Source organism: Dermacentor andersoni, chromosome 4, assembly GCF_023375885.2.
Source record: "Dermacentor andersoni chromosome 4, qqDerAnde1_hic_scaffold, whole genome shotgun sequence".
Lineage (NCBI taxonomy): Eukaryota > Metazoa > Arthropoda > Arachnida > Ixodida > Ixodidae > Dermacentor > Dermacentor andersoni.
This window is the reverse complement of record NC_092817.1, coordinates 208,717,154-208,737,530: the sequence shown is the minus strand read 5'-3', so window position 1 is coordinate 208,737,530 and position 20,377 is coordinate 208,717,154. Positions and strand designations below refer to the sequence as shown.

At 46.4% G+C, this 20,377-nt stretch overlaps 1 long non-coding RNA gene across 1 annotated transcript; it reads left to right on the top strand.

The window, feature by feature from the left end:
• The first annotated feature begins 1,040 nt into the window (after nt 1-1,040).
• LOC129384640 (uncharacterized) lies at nt 1,041-18,450 on the top strand. The gene is made up of 3 exons (XR_008612337.1): nt 1,041-1,175; nt 13,831-14,003; nt 17,056-18,450. It is a non-coding gene; the product is annotated as an uncharacterized lncRNA (long non-coding RNA).
• The last annotated feature ends 1,927 nt before the right edge of the window (nt 18,451-20,377 follow it).

The window sequence follows — 20,377 nt, the reverse complement described above, 5'->3', positions numbered from 1 at the left end:
TTTTTAGTCGGCTTGGTTCTCTTTCCGCACGGAGAGCGCACAGGGGTCAACCCTTACACAAAAGTGCGTTTTGGATACGAAAGAAAGTTAAGCAGAAGGCTTTCGCATGGCGCGTGTCGATTTCTTAACTTATGCAGCCATTATTCCGTTACCGCAATGAAATAAGACTGCACGGAACTTTCCGTTTTCGTGTCCTGTGTTTTTCATGCACGTGAATGACGTATTCGAGTACTCGTGACCCCGGATAAAGCACGATATGATCAGCGTGCACAGGAACTGGGCTGAACACGCATCATTTCCTCACTTGATTGTTTGTTTCGTTCTTTCGCGGATTGCCCGGGTGCTTGAACTACTGTAATTGTAACGAGAAGCATGTTCAGTCGTTGCCAACAGATGGGATGCCCCCTACGACGATGTACACGGACATGCAAATTCTGTTCTATGTTGGCTGCAAGGTAGAACATCATCATAATAATTATCATCATAAGCCTGGATACGCCCACTGCACGACAAAGGCCTCTCCCATACTTCTCCTACTACCCCGGTCATGTGCTAATTGTGGCCATGTTGTCCCTGCAAACTTCTAAATCTCATCCGCCCAATTGACTTTCTGCCGCCTCCTGCTACGCTTCCGTTCCCTTGGAATTCAGTCCGTAGCCCTTAATGGCCATCGGTTGTCTTCCCTCCTCATTACAAGTCCTGCCCATGCCCATTTCTTTTTCTTGATTTCAACTAAGATGTCATTAACTCGCGTTTGTTCCCTCACCAAATCTGCTCTTATCTATTAAATCCATCGTTCTTCTTTCCATAGCTCGTTGCGTCATCCTCAATTTAAGTAGAGCCCTTTTCGTAAGCCTTCAGGTTTCTGCCCCGTGCGTGAGTACTGGTAAGACACAGCTGTTATACATTTTTCTCTTGAGGGATAACGACAACCTGCTGTTCATCATCTAAGAATGCCTGCCAAATCCACCCCAGCCCATACTTATTCTTCTGATTGTTTCAGTCTCATAATCCGGATACACGCTCACTACCTGCTCTAAGTAGATGTACTCCCTTACCACTTCCAGTGCCTCGCTACCTATCGTAAAGTGCTGTTTTCATCCGAGACTGTTAAGCATTACTTCAGTTTTCTGCAGATTAATTTTTAGACCCACCCTTCGGCTTTGCCTTTCCAGGTCAGTGAGCATGCATTGCAATTGGTCCCCTGAGTTACTAAGCAAGGGAATATCATCAGCGAATCGCAAGTTACTAAGGTATTCTCCATTAACTTTTATCCCCAATTTTTCCCAATCCAGGTTTCTGAACACGTCCTGTAAACATGCTGTGAATAGCATTGGAGAGATTGTATCTCCCGGCCTGACGCCTTTCTTTATTGGGACTTTGTTGCTTTCTTTGTGGAGGACTACGGTGGCTGCGGAGCTGCTATACATATCTTTCAGTATATTTACATATGGCTCGTCTACACCCGGATTCAGTAAAGCCTCCACGAGTGCTGAGGTTTCGACTGAATCAAACGCTTTCTCGTAATCAATGAAAGCTATATATAAGGGTTGGTTATATTCCGCCCATTTCGCTATCACCTGATTGATACTGTGAATATGGTGTATTCTTGAGTAGCCTTTACGAAATCCTGCCTGGTCCTTTGGTAGAGAGAAGTCTAAGGTGCTCCCGATTCTATTTGCGATTACCTTAGTAAATACATTGTAGGGAACGCAAGTAACCTGATCGGTCTATATTTTTTCGAGTCTTTGGCGTCCCCTTTCTTAGAGATTAGGATTATGTGGGCGTTCTTACAGGATTCCGGTACGCTCGAAGTCATGAAGCATTGCGCATACGTGGTGACCAGTTTTTCTAGAACAATCTGCCCACCATCCTTCAACCAATCTGACTTCAACAAATGACGCATTGCGTTGAGAAAATAACCAAGCACCTGTAACTGACTGCAGGCGCGATATAAAATATAATGCTTGTATCACGCGCACTAGGAACTGGTCCACTAATTGGTTAAATTGTTCGCTGTGTCCATTGTAATTCGGAAATGCTGCTCATACTTCCTTCGTGCCAGTCATACATCCGTCTTACGTAAATGCGCGTGATCTAAAGCTTTGCCTGCTACTGCGTACAGCGTAGCAGTAGCAGGCATTGCGCTCCTAGCAGATATTGCGCTCATATCGATTGTGACATGCGAAGAGTGGACAACGATGGAGATGTTAATACAGGGTAAAAATTAAGCACAATGTTTGTTAGTAGGACATGGTACTAATATGGAACTCTTCTGTAAATAAAGTATAACGTACTAGATGTCCACTATACGCTGCACCAAAAATGCGTGTATAGTTACGAAGGTCGCTGAAAAAAAGTTGGCCAACATTACGACGTCGCTGTTGCAGCGAAGCAGACGATGATGCAGCCCCGTTCAAGCACATGGCGCCGCAGGTTGCTCTGGCTAAGATGTCTCCGGGGTATGTTACTGTGATCTGAAATGTGATCGCAATAAAGAAGAGACCCTTACAGACAGTCATGTACACCAAAACGGCTGCAGCGCTTTCGGAACCAGTCGTCAAAGACGACTGCCAATCGCAAACACACTGTAGCCCGCTGCCACCCATGCAGTTTCTTCATTCCCCTCACAAATATGATCATCTTAAAAAGAAATGAAACATTGTGGCCTCCTAGAGGTGCTGAAAATTCTGGTCGATGGGGGCCGTTGAAGCAGGTTATGTATAAGGCGTGTATTGCAGTAGGTTTACTCTTTCACGCTTTCCTATCAACTCTCGACGCCATCTAGCACCACCCCAACCATGAAGCTTGCACGTGTCCTCCGAAATGCTTGGCGCGCCGGTGCGTGCAAACGCTGTGAAACGCCCGGGAAGCAGCAGCCGTGCACCTCTCTCGCAGTTCTTTCTGGAAACGCTGTGCCATCTATTGGTGCTGCAGAGAAGTCCGAGCCTGGTCTTCGAGATGAGAAGTGTGGCGCACCGGTGCGTGCCAACTCTGAGAATTGTTCTCTCGCTTGCCGCACTACCCGTGGCACATACTCAGTGACCCAATAGGCGAGAGCTAAATTGAAGAGCGGCACAAACGCACGGCATTCAAGTCGCAGCACGCTATGGCTTTGGCGTGAAAAACCTTCATTGAAAAGCGGCACGTACTTACAGCATTTCTGATACAGTGTCTTACAGCGTCGTGTTACTGTCCTTGAGCAACCTGTGCGACGTGGAGTCGGTTCTACGTGGCATCGGAGAAACTCAAAGGATAGTTTCGTCATTATAGAGCCGCACACACCTACTGGCACAAACACAGTGACCAAAGTTGACATCAACGAGATTCATTGCGGACTAGTAAAGACCTAGTCGCACATAGCCAGCGCTCCAAGTCGGCGTCAAAGAGTTTCTCCGGGTGCCAGTACCTACCCAGTCCCGCATGTACAGTGACCTATGTCGGCACGAAAGAAGTTCGTTCAAGAGCGGCATGTACGTGCACATTTGCACATAATCAGTGACCCAATATAGTCTGATGGTTGGTTTTTAACCCTCGTCGCTCAGCACAGCATCCCGATGGACTCCCCATTCACCCACGCACTACTCAGAGACAGAGGTCAGCAATGCGTATGTGATATGGTCATGTGTCCATACTGATACAATGCCCCAGAATAAGTCTGCGAAAATGACAGGTCTCTAGCCTTTATGTCACCTCTATATTATAATAATGCTATTAGCGACCTTAGGGTACTTCACGCACTTTCCAACGTCTGTCTGTCTGTCTGTCTGTCTGTCTGTCTGTCTGTCTGTCTGTCTGTCTGTCTGTCTGTCTGTCTGTCTGTCTGTCTGTCTGTCTGTCTGTCTGTCTGTCTGTCTGTCTGTCTGTCTGTCTGTCTGTCTGTCTGTCTGTCTGTCTGTCTGTCTGTCTGTCTGTCTGTCTGTCTGTCTGTCTGTCTGTCTGTCTGTCTGTCTGTCTGTCTGTCTGTCTGTCTGTCTGTCTGTCTGTCTGTCTGTCTGTCTGTCTGTCTGTCTGTCTGTCTGTCTGTCTGTCTGTCTGTCTGTCTGTCTGTCTGTCTGTCTGTCTGTCTGTCTGTCTGTCTGTCTGTCTGTCTGTCTGTCTGTCTGTCTGTCTGTCTGTCTGTCTGTCTGTCTGTCTGTCTGTCTGTCTGTCTGTCTGTCTGTCTGTCTGTCTGTCTGTCTGTCTGTCTGTCTGTCTGTCTGTCTGTCTGTCTGTCTGTCTGTCTGTCTGTCTGTCTGTCTGTCTGTCTGTCTGTCTGTCTGTCTGTCTGTCTGTGTCTGTCTGTGTCTGTCTGTCTGTCTGTCTGTCTGTCTGTCTGTCTGTCTGTCTGTCTGTCTGTCTGTCTGTCTGTCTGTCTGTCTGTCTGTCTGTCTGTCTGAGAGCAGCGGCTTGCCCACCAACCAGAGTCACCAGGCTAGGTTCGAAGCCAACCGTTGAGCCAGTTTGGGTCAATGGGAGTGTGACTTGAGGCAACGTCAACTTGAGTAACTGGGTAGGTGCCACAGCATATGTGTCGCTCTTCCGAGGAAAAAAAAAAGGTGTTTTAAAAATTTCCTCCGGTGCTCGGCTGAATTGAAATCGTGGCTCGCCGTGTCTTTGCGGTGGCATCGCTATACGGCGCAGCGTGTGCGGTGTGGTAGCGTGAGAGACGCCCGCCTGCATACACGCATCGGCGTTGGTAATAGGGTGCACCGCTATGTTGGTTCATTGCACTTCCCATTAACGACAACATCCATCGCGAGAGGGGTTCTACTGAGAATTTGTCACTTTAAGCCTCCTATGATTATAGCCTTTTTGGAAAGCTCTTAGAATGCATTCTTTATTTCTCTCTTTTTTTACGCCCGTGGATCTCTTTCCTGAAATAGAGATCCACTGTGTCTGCTGACTGGCTTGGGAAACTGGCAATTTCACAGAACCCATGAACTGCCAAGGTCCTGCATCCCCAATTGCCCGCCGGCGCAAGAAGCTCTTACGCCGTACGCCAGCTGCAACATACACAAGCTTATCTGCTTCATTCTAAATGGACTGACCTCGGCATTCGCTCCTTCGTGGCCTCCAGGGATGCCATTCAAAGTGGTGGGTCCCGTTTTGTGGAACTACGTGAGCTGCCTGAAGAGAGCGCCGAGCTTTTTTCTCCAAGAGCGGCACTTTCTTCAGGGTGTGATGCCTCGGGATAAAATTCGGTAAAGCTCCTGTACAGATCTTGCAAACAAAAAGGCTGACATGTAATGGCACTGCCAGTAGCTCCGTGCTTTGACGTGATAGCAGCGTGGAAACAAAACGAAGGAAAATGCCTAGCACACAGTCGAACTTACATCGAAACCTCCTGCTTGAATCCCGAAAATAGCGGCTACATAGCGCAGGTTCTGTGCACCCTCCCATCTCGCACAAATCGCAAACATTTTACCTTCAGACTTTGAGTGCGTGATCAAACATCCAGATGGCGTTTCAAAATATGGAGCATTAATCATAACCATATGGTTTCAAATACGACGCGCAAATCTAAACCATCCGTTATAGTGGACCTCAACTTCTTTTTTAACCATACACTCTCGATCACCCCGCGGAAGCCATGGCAGCAGCTGACATATAAAATGAAAGCAGGGTAAAATACGCATTCATGCCGAGAACAAATCAGACAGAAAGCAATTCACGAAGAGCATTCAATATATACATGTGGGGAAACCTATGGACAGGCGCCAAAACAAAAGAAGCCAATGCTGCATGTAAATGATCATCGTTGCGGCGCCTTCGCGAACGCCGCCGCCGACGCTTAGTTACGCTGACGGAAGCGGATGTGCCGTCTGAGCGGAGTTGGAGCAACACGCCTAGGCGACGAGTATACTTCACGCACGCACGTCCGTTCACCCGTCCACCCGTATGTCTGCCTCTAACCGTTCTTCCGTCTATTGGGGTCACTGGGTAGCTTCGGTCACTAGGTAGCATGGGTGAAGCAACGAGCTGCTGCGCTGAGGGAACCGCGTTCGAAATCAGCCGTCGGATCAATTAGGCCACAGGATATATACGCGCTAAAATTATTTCAGTGCCTCAGCATTGTTAGGATAGCTGATGCACTTTCTGGGGGCTATGAGTATGTGTTTGTACCTAACCGTTTTCCCGCCAACCTGCTTTAATGTGTAGTCTATGATTGAATGGTTACAGCATTGTCCTGCTGTGTTGAAGAAACAGGATTGCAAACCAACAATCAGACCAACATGGGTCACTGAGTGTGTAGAACCGTGTGCAAGAGTGCCGCTATTCGACGCGCCTCTTCCCCGCCGACATGGGTTGATGTAGAGATGGGACTGGGCAGGTAGCGCTGTTCGAAGAAATTAGTGGACGCCGACTTGGAGCACTGGATATGTGCCATTCGGTCTGCGCTGCTAATATTTTTCATCTTAACGCGCGTCCACAGGTATGTGCGAGTTGATGTGTGTCGCTGTTCGAAGAACTTCAGTAACAAGATTCTTGCCTCGGGGAATGTGCGCTCTAGCATAACGAAAAATTTCCCTTCAAGTTATCCGATGGTGAGCATAATTGAACCTACGTCACGAACTCGAGGACCGGTATCCGACGCTATAGCGGGCTACTCAGCAAATTCACTGGCTTCGTATCGCTTTTCAATGAGTGACGTTCACGCCAACGCTTTAGGGACCTGCGCCATGAATGAACTGGGTATGTGGCGCTAAGTCTGCGGCAAGCGAGGGAACAAATTTCAGGTTCGCAGGCATCGGCGCGCCACGATTCTCGTCTACCCGCCGTGGTTGCTCAGTGGCTATGGTGTTGGTCTGCTGAGCACGAGGTCGCGGGATAGAATCCGGGCCACGGCGGCCGCATTTCGATGGAGGCGAAATGTGAAAACACCCGTGTATTTAGATTTAGGTGCACGTTGAAGAACCCCAGGTGGTCGAAATTTCCGGAGTCCTCCACTACGGCGTGCCTCGTAATCAGAAAGTGGTTTTGGCACGTGAAACCCCATAATTTAATTTTTTTAAACGATTCTCGTCTCGGAGGTGACCCATGGACTTCGCTGCAGCATGACGAGATAGCGCATTGTGTCCATCAAGAGACGTTGAAAATATTTGTGGGAGAAATGCAGAGAAGAGTTTTATACGACCGGAACCGCTACAGGCATAGATACAGCGGTACCACGCAGATAAAGAAGTTTGAAGTAAGAGGTAAATGACTGTATATATATATATATAATATATATATATATATATATATATATATATATATATATATATATATATATATATATATATATATATATATATATATAGGAAAGAGATGACGAACGTTTTGGAAGACTTATTTGCTAAACGTTTTCGGTTGGTGGGCCAGTCTTCGTCAGAGTGCAGTAATCCACGGGTCTGACGAGACCGAAACCGTTTAGTAAATAAGTTTTCCAAAAAGTTTGTCGTCTCTTTCCTGCATATGTTGCATCGGGTAGTGAGTGCTGAACTTTGAAGAAACCTCTTATATATATATATATATATATATATATATATATATATATATATATATATATATATGGTAATGTAAACGGCATTTATAGTATACCTCAGTAACTGAAGCAGGGAGGTGACTAGTCTTCACTGCCCCCTTTCAAAGGGGATGGATGGAAAAACAGTATTGCGAGTCCTGAGATACGCGATTTTCGCGCAACACGCCGTTCCCACGTCGAATTACTTGGGCTTAATAACTGAAATAAAGAAGCTATCAATTAATGTCAATGATAGTGGATGAAAAGAACTTACCGCAGGTAGGGAACAAGCCCACAACCTTCGAATCTTACAACCTTCGGGATCGCGCCCCACTTGCGGCAAGTCGTTTTTTCATGTACTATCATTTCCAATAATCTCCATTAATTTATAGCTTTTTTTTTTCCTTTATTAAGCACAAGTAATTTTTGATATGTTGTCCTCGGTGTCACTGTGTTTGTTGACTTCTTATGATATTCGCTCAGAAGACATCTATAAGACCCAAATTAGAATACGTATCACCCATTGGAGTTCTCGCCAGACTTTCTTCATCAGCGCTCTTGAGGCTTTTCAGAATCTTGCCATCTGGTTCATTCAGTCCGCTTTTTCATGCGGTATCAGCGTAACTTCGTTACAAGCAAAATCTGTCGCACAGTTTCCCATCGCCGTTTAATGGCCAGTTAATCATTCTTTCATACATTTTACCGCAGCGTACTTAATTGTGCACCATGTATCATGGACCATGGGCCCTATAACGTAAAACTATTCCAATATGTTTCTATTCCAATTTTCTGACGTAAAATTTGCGTAACCGCTGACGCAAGCATCGGGTGGTTACCCGTAGGGTTGTCTAAGCACACCAATCAAACGCTCTCCTCGTTCATAGCAGGTTACTTTTGTTTGCTTGAAAAACGAATAACATTGCCTACACTGAGCGGCTTGTCTTATCTAATTGGCTGACAAGAGGCGAGGAGCACGCTGAAGTGGAGAGGGATTCAATGGGGCCGAGCCACTGCACTGAAAACGAATAACCGAATGAAGAGGGTGGTGCCGGCGTCTGCGATTGGGCCGCTTTCCCTTACTTAGCTAGCGGTGGCTGGTCGACAATCGCGGCGGCATGCAGCGGAAGCTTAAGATTGGCGCTAAAACGGATCCTCACCAAAGAAGAGTTGGCAGAACGCGGTGGTAAACGTTCCGAAAGTGCTCAAAAACGTTACACGGCTACGCAAAATGTTTCATTACACGCAAATAAACCCCTGCTCTCCGACAGGTGTGAGTAGCTTGTGCATCAGCGATCGGCAGCAGCCATCTTTTATTCCTTTCGGAACGGGGCAGCCAGTGGTTATTCAGAAGAAAATTCAGTTTTGTTCGGCATATTAATGAATCTTTGACGCGTACACGTTTCTCTGACGCGGTGAGTTTTCGCAGTTTTGTGACGTCTCGTGACAGGCAGGTGAAGTGGGTGGTGCCCGAAAACTTTCGACCAATAGCCGAGGGCTAGTGCCGCAAAGGCATCGAATCAGAAATAACTATTTTTCTTTTGTTCGGTCGAATCATGCATAATCAGTGTGTACACGTCATATCAGATGGGGAGCTATCGCGGTTCTCGTGACGTCGCGTGACCTACAGTTGAAGTGGGGGTGGCTCAAAAAAGTTTTTGACCAATCGCGGAAGGCTGATTGCAGAATTGGAATAGTTTTACGTTATAGCGCCCCATCACGCGTATCCCATCGCATAGGACATTCCTTAAACGTAGCTCATCCACATACGCGTAATATCACCACTGCACCTTCTTTTTTCCCTTGAACAGCGAAAGACTCGGACGGTCTTACGCGCCGCATCGTTTCTAATCCCAGCTCGTCTGCCTTCATAGAAGCACTTCATTCGCATTATGTCCAATAATAGGGTACGTTTGATATTCTTTCTTTTTAATATGATTTGTAACCCATCCCTCATGTAATACCCCCAAGGGGTGCTTTTAAGGAAATAGTCAAAGTGAAAGTTAAAGGTGCCGCTGAAGATGTCAGGATCCCGCGGACGCAGGGCACAGTCACATAGGATGGATGGTGAAACCGCTAAAGACGCCTGGTTGTCGTCGTCAGGCACGACGGATTGCAGAGCTCGGTTGCGTAATTCCAAGGTGGGGAAAAACTGCAGCACCTCCACCAAGTCTAATGCGAACTAATAACAGGACAAGAGAGCAGCTCAGGCAATCTCCAGCACGTGCCTCCTGAACGAGTGGCGATATGGATGCAGCGCGAGGCATACCTCTGCACTATAAGATATATATATATATATATATATATATATATATATATATATATATATATATATATATATATATATATATATATATATATATATATATATATCGGACATTTTCAGATTGTTATTTTATTCAATGACACCCAAAAATGCGTCACTGAGAGATCTGGTTATCAAACACACCTGATGACGCATAACAGTCCAGTGTTGCCAAAAGCTTTTGGAGCGTGTCGGTGAAGAGAAAAAAATTCTCTATTATTGACGCTAAAACTGTCAACTAGATTTTAAATACAGTAGACATGTTGAAACACTATAGTATAAGTTACATGGAATAAATTATTTACCTAATTTCCCATTTTTGTCTATTGTCTATGAAGGTATGAATAAACAGTGAATTTATCAGAAGAATACAAAGGGCTTTTACCTTATTGATATCTTTACATAACGGATGATAAAGCTTAAATTATTCGTTTACTTTCAGATTGTAAGGTTACCAACGCTGAGCGATTCAAAAGAACACAAATGGAATTCTTTACCTAGCACAAAAAGGCGCTTAGTCTACATTGTTTCACATTTTTGCTGAGTGTCCCCATTTTTATTAAAACTAGTTGCTGCGGAGTGCGCTTGCCTGTAGTTAATACGGCGACGACAATTACCTGAACAGGTCGAACTTTGTGCAATGTCCTTTGGTCTACTTGAAAGCGGCCGTGAAGTAATGATGGGTCAGAAAGCCGTAAGAAATGGAAACAATTTATTTACATTCGCATGAACGACCGCAGTAGCTTCAATCTGTATGCCTTCCTACATACTCGGTCAGTCTTTTTCACCTGCTGTATTCAAGATCTGAACACAGATATTTTTACAGTGGTTGTGGTTCAATAATTTACTGCGAGACTTTCGAGCGTCAACAAATCGAACTAGTTAGTGATACCGCAGAACCTGCAGCATATAAACACCATCAAGTCGCTTTTCTTTCTACCGCTAAACACACAGAAATGTCGCTAAAGCTAGTGAAGAAACGCTGGAGACTAGACATTAATTAGCAAACCGGCACATATTGATAAGCAAGATGGATTTTCTGTTTTCGAAATGGCCAGGTGAGACGGCCCTGACAAACACGAGATGAAGCAAGCAACGTCAGGTGAAACTTATTTTGACTTATCGGTGACACCCTCCTCTGCCATGTAGGCTTGCGGCGTGCACCACAGATGGCCCGCACCTCGAAGAAGCATGTACACTTAACTGATTCGTGAAACCAGCCGAGCGTCATCTGCTATAACGCATGGCAGCGAGGTTCTAAAGTCAATTCTACCTGCCAAAGCAAGAAATATTGCTGCGTGCATATTGCTTGTTCCCTTTAGACAATGCGCGCGGGCGCCTCGAAGAAAAAGACGAACTGTTCCTGGGCCTCTGCTGTCGGCTGAATGGGGCAGTGCGGCAGTTGTTTTGTAGATATACATCGTAAATAGCTTTCAGTGTTTAATCCTTCGCTCGCGATGCATTTTTGCGAAGGTTGTCGTTCCTCGTCCTCCCCACAGAGCTCCGCAGCGGCCGCACCGTCCAGCTTTCCACCATGGCTCCCGGCGGCAACACCTCATTAGCATCTACACCCGCGACTCCAACAACTATGTACGTCACGGTTAGGAATCCCCGCGATCCTTGTATATTCTCCGACCAAGATAATGTTGACATTTGGCTCAGTATGTATGAGGGTGTTAGCCAGAACTGCTGAGACCCTACGACAATGGTAGCAAGTGTGATACTCTACTTGGACGGAACACCGCCTGTCTGGTTCTGGACACGAGGAGGAGCTGTCTAGCTGGGATGCCTTCTAGGAGAAACTCCGCAAGCTTTTTGGAAACCCGACAGGTCGCCAACTGGCTGCAAGAAAAGAACTTGATATCAGAGTGCGGTCTTCCACTGGATCGTATGTCTCGTACATACAAGACGTGCTCGCCCTTTGTCGGTAAGTTGGTGATAAAATGGCCGAGGTTGACTAAGTAGGCCACGTTCTCAAACGGATCGCGGACGATGCGTTCCACTTCTTCACCTACAACAATGTTTCTATCATTGGTGTCATTCTCAAGGAATGCCGCCGCGTTATTTCCAGTTCTCCTGTCTCCTTAACACGGCTGCGACATCACCCTGTGTCCACCTTACCACTGCATCCTCCTTCAATTACAACGTGACGGGTATCGTTCGCCGCGATCTCGAGACTCCAAGTCCAGCCCCATTCCACCGACGCCCGCTTGACTACCCCGCTGACCAATCAGCACCACCCAGTTTTCGCATTCAGGTAATGGTGCGGCAAGAATTTGCCAGCCTCGGTTTTCCAGCTGGCTGCTGTGTCTCCCGACGTTACGCCAGACTGGTGCCGACAGCTCTGCCTCACAGCGACCTGATTCGATCACGCAAACAGCTCGCTTTCCGATCGTTCGGTTTGGCTGCTACGTCACGAAGTGGGCCTTCCGCAAAATTTGTTAAAACGGGAGGGAGAGCACACCCAGTAGACGAGCGAGCGCAGCCCCGCAAACTTGCCTCGACAATTACTACTGAATGTTTGTGACGCTTTAATAATCAAACATGCAATATGAAAAACATTTTCTTCCTGTTGCAACATAGAATCTGCACAGAAAATTTCATGTGGGTGAAGAAGACTAATTTAAGCGGCATATGTTTTGGTACAGCACGCTAGGTGGCATCGCAAACGGCAAAACAAATTGGCGGGAGCGCGCAGTTTAAATGGCAATTGTAACTTTGTTTCCTCTGCTGCTTGCGAATGACCGTGTTGCCCCCCCCCCCCCCCCCCATGAAAAAGTGAGACTGGGCCCGCACGCGTCGGCGCACCAACGCGAATTGTTGGTCGCCTTGCTACAGCGTCGTCCGTACCTTCTGAGAGCATCATGCGTGCTCAGCCAGGATATTACGGCAGATGCGGAAGCGGCACTTATGAGATCGCCGCCCTGTTAAACGTGGAGGGCCCGGTGACAGACTGCGGACCAGAGGAAAGTCATCTGGCGCAAGGAGATTTTACTCTCTCCTCATGATGCCGCCGCGGTGCAGCAAGCCAAAGGTGAGTGCAAGGAGTGGTTCTGTTGCTCGCGATGTTTACAATGCTGTTGCCGTTCATAATTGCAGCGGCATGGGTAGAGGCCACGTGCCCGGCCTTCGGGGCCGTATTTCCCATCTTGTCGGCACCTAAACAGTGACTGGCGTGTGCGAGCCATTTTTTAGGCGCTCGACGAGGTAAGCCATTGATAAACGCAGCAAAAACAAGAGGATGCGCCAGCATTTTTTTAGCAATTTTGTTGTGTATACTGCATCACGCAGGCAATGCTATACCGCAGTCACGCAAGGCGCTTTGAATCGCGATCGCGTCCTATATGAATGGAAATTCTAGACAGCGCCTGCCTTCATTGTTCATTCGGCGGAAAGGAGGCCATTGCAAACGAGAAATTTTATCCCGATCGGGCTTAATTGCGATCGAAATTGCCTGTGTGAGGCTGGTATACCAGACGTAGCGTTTCTCCCTTTATGTGCCTGTGTGTGTTGTGTGTGTGCTGGCATGCACAAGACAATTTACTGCTGGGGTTTCATGAGATTTTTTTTGTGTTTTCATGACTCTGCGTTAATTGCATATTTGGAGGAGCACATAAGGCGAAGTTTTCAAAACTGCTCCTTTGTGTCTTATAAATAAAGCAGACCGCCATGGAAGTGACCCTAGCGACCGAGTCTATGGGCACTACAGATGGCATGAGCGGCTTTTCACGTGAAAGAAAGCATTTTCTCTTCGCTTTTGCTTTTCATTTTGTGGAAGCTGTTTCATCTATAAGCAGCGCAAACTATTTCTACGCTAACCATTGAGTGAGAGTACCCTTTACAAGGAATATAGGAGCATTGCGGCAGTCAGAGGGTCCTCCAGAGCCATTGCTTCACAGCCATCCAGCTGCACAGCCAACAGCTGCCTTAGCTTTGTGAGAACCAGTAAGTGAAAAGCAAAATCCTCAAATGTCACAGCTTTAATGCTCTGGACGTAAGGTAGTTGTGTGTTTAGTTCATTATAAATTCTTGCTTTTTCCAGGCTGGCCCCCCCGAGTACAACGCCGGTCTCGCAGTACCCGTCGGGTCTCCCACCGGGAGGCCCTGGTGCAACTCCTGGCCGATAACTATGCTTGGAGTGTTGCGCAGATCGGCGAAACAAATGAAGCCCTTGGCTGCTTATATGGTGGAGCATAATAGACTGACAGTAGACAGGTGTAACGATATTTTAGGAATTTTATGGTCTGTGCAGAGGGACGCAAAGTCACATACATGGCTAACACAACTTTGAACAGCTGAACCAAAAAAAAAAAAACATGCAATGGACTAAGGGAGACAGACAAGGTCACTGTACATTAGATACATGGTCATAAACACCGATACTTCCAAGCATTACCACAATCTAGCAGCTTCATACACAGTCATCACTGCCAGTAACAGTTCTGCAAACAGGCAATGACTGGGTGGACTAGCGAACACGGACACTTGCCGTCAGTCACACACTAACAGCTTAAGACGATGAGCAAAACGAGAAGAAGGTGAAAGCAGGAGCCAACGTTTCCACAAGTGGACTTGTCGAAATACCAGCTTAAGCTTGATTTGTCAACCCAACAATTTTACAGATAACAGCTTAAGATATTCCAGCTTCTACTAAAGTTATTTTTTTACCAGTTTCACAAATACGGCAAGATGCCTGGAAATAAATCATGCGCTTTAATACGCTGCCGCATGTGACTTACTCGTTGAAAAGCCTGACTGCACACTTTCAAGTGTTAGCTCAACAAATTTTTCACGTATGCCTAATTGCGCCACGCACATTTAATCACACGTGCTGATAGTGATAGTTCTCCCCATTTGCATAAAAATGGATGTGGAAAACATTTCCCCCAGGGTAGCAGGTTAAATTGTATGGTGTGTGTAAAATACCCCTACAATGCCCTGGACCCTTCGCAATCATAATAATTTGTTAAGTCAGTAGCTAACTCACACTTTAAATATCACCCATTACTTTTCTTTTGTTTTGTGAAAATAAGAACAATAGTTTCATAGTTCGTTGAGGACACTGCACACGCACAAACAAATCCAACAAACTAATGAAAAATCAAAAGGAGAAGAGGGTTCATTAATGATTTCCAACGCTTATAATTAAGACCGGCAAAACACGGAGAAGGCGGGATACGCAAATCCAAGACGATGAGCAAAACGAGAACAAGGTAAGGAGAAATAAGGAGCCAACGTTTCGGCAAGTGGACTTGTCGAAACGAAGAAGACAAATTCACTTGTTGAAACGTTGTCTCCTGCTTTCACCTTGTTCTCGCTTTGCTCATCGTCTATAAATAAGGCAGGAATAGGAAAACTTAGCCATACAGTACACTCATGATTGCGACTACTTCCAATGGGTATAAAGTTCGTACAGTCACAATCAAAAATACGCGGCCCACGGCTCCGGGCGCAGGATCGGCTGCGGGGCCACACCGCCGCGCTGCTACCTCCATCGGGCGCCTGTTTCGAGGGTGCACCGAGTGACGCCAATCTTAAGCAGGAGACACAGGGTCCGATGTCGCGTCCGATCCGACGTGCGGCGCGCCGGAACGACGTCATATCCGGCTGCTTTCGCCGCGTCGGAAAGCTCTATCCGACGTTCCGGCCAGTTTTTCATCGTCCTACGGCCGGAAAGTCGGAAGGCGACAGCCAATGACAGCGCGGATGGCGTGTGACGTAGCCACCTGGGATTGGGAAGACGGCCATAGCGCAGGCCATAGCAGAGTGAATGAACTTTGTGTCCAGCGCGCACCCGGCTGAGATGACCTCAATATCAAACGAGCTCCTTATATCGCTGGTTCAATGCGAACCAGCTGTGTGGGACCAGCGAACCGAAGTTTACAGAAAGAACGGCGCCCGGCTCAACACCTGGAAAAGGATTGCGGAAGCGCTAGGCCTCATCGTGTCGCAAGGTGTGTAGCAGAGTGATTTTTGAGCGCAGTGTCTTCGCGCACTGCGTTACATAGCGAATATGTTTGTTTTCACTGTATTAGTGTACCATGTTGTCTAGTGCAAGCAAAACACGCGATTTGTTTAATTCAAATCGTTAGCTTCCTCATGCGGCAAGGTTCCGACTGGTGTTGTTTGTTAAAGTCGCGAGAGCGGTTTTTTCGTTGCGTGGTGCACGTCGAACCACATTTCTCGCGCTTGCGGCGCTCGTGTTGAGTGAATCATGCCAGATTATATCTTTCTCACGCGTTACGGCGCTGTACCTTCAATACAACATCACTGATTTCCCCGGGGCAGCAGCAGAGGCCGTAGCAGAGACCGGGCCTGCTCTCCTGGAGAGGTATCGTCGATCATGCCAGGCTTTTCATATGCTGCTCTCCGTGACCTCTCGAGATCATTTTGAATGATCCGCTTTGAGTTAAATAAACGTCCTTCTGCAAAAATATGTGCAAAATGGGTAGGCGTGAGCTGCGGAGTTAGCGAAACGGAAGCACAGCAGCTACGTGCGACGTACCTCAGACACGGCGTTATTATTATAATCTCAGGTGTTTTCCTGAGGCTTCCGTTTGCCGGTTACATGTGCCCTCGTAGAGCAGTACTTGTAAAAAATTAAATACATCGTCGCGAAGAGAGAAGCACCAAGCAACAAATGTCCCGCGACTTCAACACCAGTCACAACTTTGCCCCATTCATGGTAGCTCGCGCCAACTCGAAAAAAATAAAACACGGTACGCGGTCTACGAAAGAGCGAGAAAAAAGATATACATTTCGATCAGTGAGCATGCAAGATGTTGCGCATGACACGGTTGCATGCGTCCGGGCTGCGTGTTTGGAGATGGACTTAGCGGCCTCCTTTGCTTGGGGATGGCTGAATGCTGCGCGCGCGCAATGTTTTTGACAAGAAGCCAACTGCATGCGACGCGATTGTGAAAAACGGAAGGAAACAGGATAAACAATATCTGGGATTATTAGCGTGAATGGCATGCATGTGCGCAGCCGGGCCCAGTCTTTCAGAATGCTCCGTTGGCGAAGTTTTCGGTATCTCTACGTAAGGTCGCGCTCATTCGTGAGTGCGCTAGTACGCGATAGTGTTAGCTATGTGTACACCTGACAAAAGAGCATGCTTCATGTGGCTGCACTTTCCGCATTGTTCTTTAAATTGCACTAAATTTTGTACTCAAAATCTTTGAACTTGATTTATTCCGTGTGCACAATTAATGCAAAATTTATTGATAGTTGCAGCACTCAAATCATATGCGGTTGTGAACTTTTTCAGAGAACATCGACCTGATTGTGCGCCGCTGGCGGAATCTGCGCGACACATTTGCCAGGAAGATAAAGGAGTTGGCCAAGAAGAGCGGAGCAGGAGCAGGAGAACCTGTTTCAAAGTGGAAGTACTTCGACCTCATGCTCTTCCTGAGGGACATTGTAGAACCACGCCCGTATGTTTTAAATTCCTGTTCTGCATGAAACACTATCTTGCAAGGGGTTTTGAATGCAGAATACCAATGTATACTGTTGTGCAGCATGTGAGTGAGCAAAAGGTACACTGTTAAAATTTGTGAAGCCACAGCAGTCGTTGTTAATAACACTTGTCGTTGGGCTAGTTCGTGCATGCTTCTTAGCAATGAAAATGATGCAACAAACAAAGGAAGCCGGGTAAAAGGAAAGAGCGTCTACTATTCCCCGATCATGTAAAAAGTTCATACCTTATGATGTGGCCCATTAAACAGTCGTTAAGAGAGGTATTGCCTCTGTGGTTTTGGAAGGCGCACTGGTGAGATCTTGCCCTCACAGGATGGCAGAAAGCTTTGACAGGTCAACTGGCTTTACTCAGCCGGGTATCTTTGCTCCATCATATGTGCAGTAGCTGAAACCTTACTTCAAAAATTGAAAGGAAAAAAGAAGGAATGGCATTGGATGGAAAAAAGGCCAATAGTACCTTACGTACGTAAAGTCGCGCATGACCTGGAGAAGGTAGCTAATTGGTACAAGGTATCTCTGGTCTTCTCTGCGCAAAGGAATTTGTTGGGTCTGTGCCCGCGGATTTCAAAAGCACTCACGCCACGTATATTTGGTAAGAGGCATGCAAGGCCCCAAGTCACCTGTGCGGCGGGTATGGTTGACAAAATTCCACTCAGCTGCGGCAAGGTTTACATCAGCCAAACGGGGCGATGTGTTAGTGTCAAAACTCTACAACATGAATGTTCCGTTAAGAATAACCACTCAGGACATTTACCTGTGCACTGTGAATCCTGTCATTGTAAGGCAAGATTTAAAAGGATCGCCATTATAGGCAGAAGCAACGAGGGGCTGGCATGAGAAATGGAGGCATACTAGATAGAAAAAAGATCTGTATTAGCGATCCGTCAGAAGTGTTGCACAGTGCTGAGCTTGAATTCTTCAGATGCTTCTCAAACTAGCACATGTCTGATATTGACAGATTTATGGTGGTATGATGCATGGATCCTTGCTGCGCATGCAAGGCGTGGCTACACATTGCGACGTTTTCATGGAGTAAAGTTAGTTGCAAGTGGCGCACTTTCCTTTCACCTGTCTTGGTGTGTTGCGTCGTTTTCATTGCGAGAAGCAGTGACTGTGCCTTTGAATGCTTTCAGTACACACAGGTAATCAAAAAGTACTTTTTGTTCTGCTTTTAAATGGCATTGTGCATCAGAACACAACAAAGATATACAGGTGATCAACAGAAATTACCCAGCAGGCAGCAGAAAATAATGGAAAGCAGACACTGTAGGAATAGCTGACAATTTCTGGTCAAGTTGGCCAGAAAACAGGTACTTGAACTTTCCATTAAGAAAACATTGTGTGTCTGAATGGATGTTTCCATTGTTCAAGCTGTAGTGATTGTACTGCACTTAATGTTTGAAAGTCCCAATTCTCTACTCGGATAGCAAAAACTTACTCATGTTGACGTTACGGAATATTATTCTTTATGCCCGTTTTCCCCCTTCTTGGCTCTATGTGACGCCAAAACAATTTACTCCACTTCTCTTTCCCCACTTAGAACAACAAGCAACCTGAATGGTCCAAATTCACGGGACGAGGTCCTTAGGGATACCGAAGATGACCCGTCAGCGCTATTTGGTTCCATGCTGCCCCACCAAGGTGCCAGCAGTGAAGATACAACGGACATTGAACTCCCACATGAGGAAGACACAACACAAACATGATCATCTACACCTTTTTCAAACATTTTGCCCCACCACCCCGCTCAATCTACACAGCCTTCCTCCCTTTCTTCACACTCCCCAACACAAACACACGAAGCTGCATCCACTAATACACGCACTATTCAAACAAAGAGACACAAAAGAAAATCTCCAACAGATGCCATGATATCTAGAGTGGATGCCCAGCTGCAGGAAGAAAAACTGAGCAGAAGCGAGCAATCTCTGCTTTCACTGGCAGATGACATGGACAGTGTGCCAGTGCACCTTAGAGGACAGTGCAAGGTGCACCTGTTAGAAGTGCTCCTGCACTACCAAGCGGGAGTCATCCCAACAGCACTTAGTCCTGCAGTGCGGCCACCTTCGCACGATGCGGAAACCAATAAGTGCACACGCACAAGTTGAATAAATGCACCTAAAAAAACTCGTGTGTGCCCGAATTCTGTCCACAACTTTCATGTGCTAGACACATTGGGTCGATATAGGTAATTAAAACAGTAGAGCTTCATTGTAACCTCAGTATGCAGGCCATAATGTATGCATTACTTATTCATTCCACCTGCCATACCAATTAGGAATTTTAGCAGCATGGGAAACACATATATAGGTTACATATAGAACTGTAGGAAGTAAATAGATTAAAGCAAGGGCATCTATTATGTGAAATGCAACAAAAGTATACCTGGTATTTCATGTTACTTGAGCCAAGAATTTTTTAAAAAGGCAGCAATCCGCAGCTGGATGTATGAAAAGGCATATTGCTTGCCGTTACATTCCACTTAATATGCACCATGAAAAATTAACATTCACTTTTGGATCACGAGTGTCACATTGTAGATGTAATTCAGGAATATCCAATCCAGGTTTTTCGTGCAGGGTGTGTTCTTTCTGCATATAAAGCCAGCGAGATGTAAAAAACAAGTCGCTGCACTCACGATATATTGTGAAGATAAAAATAGCAAGAAACTGTTTGGCTTGGAAAAATCGTTTATTTCCAGCCACAAATGAGTGCCTTAAGAGAAATGCTGCAGCCTCTGGTGAAAATTGTGCTCGCGCATAGAAGAGGACGAAAGTGGGATGGGCACGCGATCGGCAGGATGCGAACATAAGTTTTGTAAGGATGCTTTTGCCATGTTTGGATGGCTTAGCGCTCTGTGCCAATAAACCCCGCAAACTGTCTTTTCTCGCATCGTATTTCTGGTGCTAAACGACCCAGAAAGCCAGCCGGTGCCTTTGCAACTTGCGGCTTCATCTGGCAGAGACATTTGCAGTCAGATTGTCGTGGAGTACATCAAGAACAAGTGGACTTCTCGCTGAGTATAAAGCACAAGGATGATTAACAAGGTGAATGAGACAATTCAATCCAGACGCTTCGACCTTTCAATCACATCGTGTCCTGCATAGGCGGTT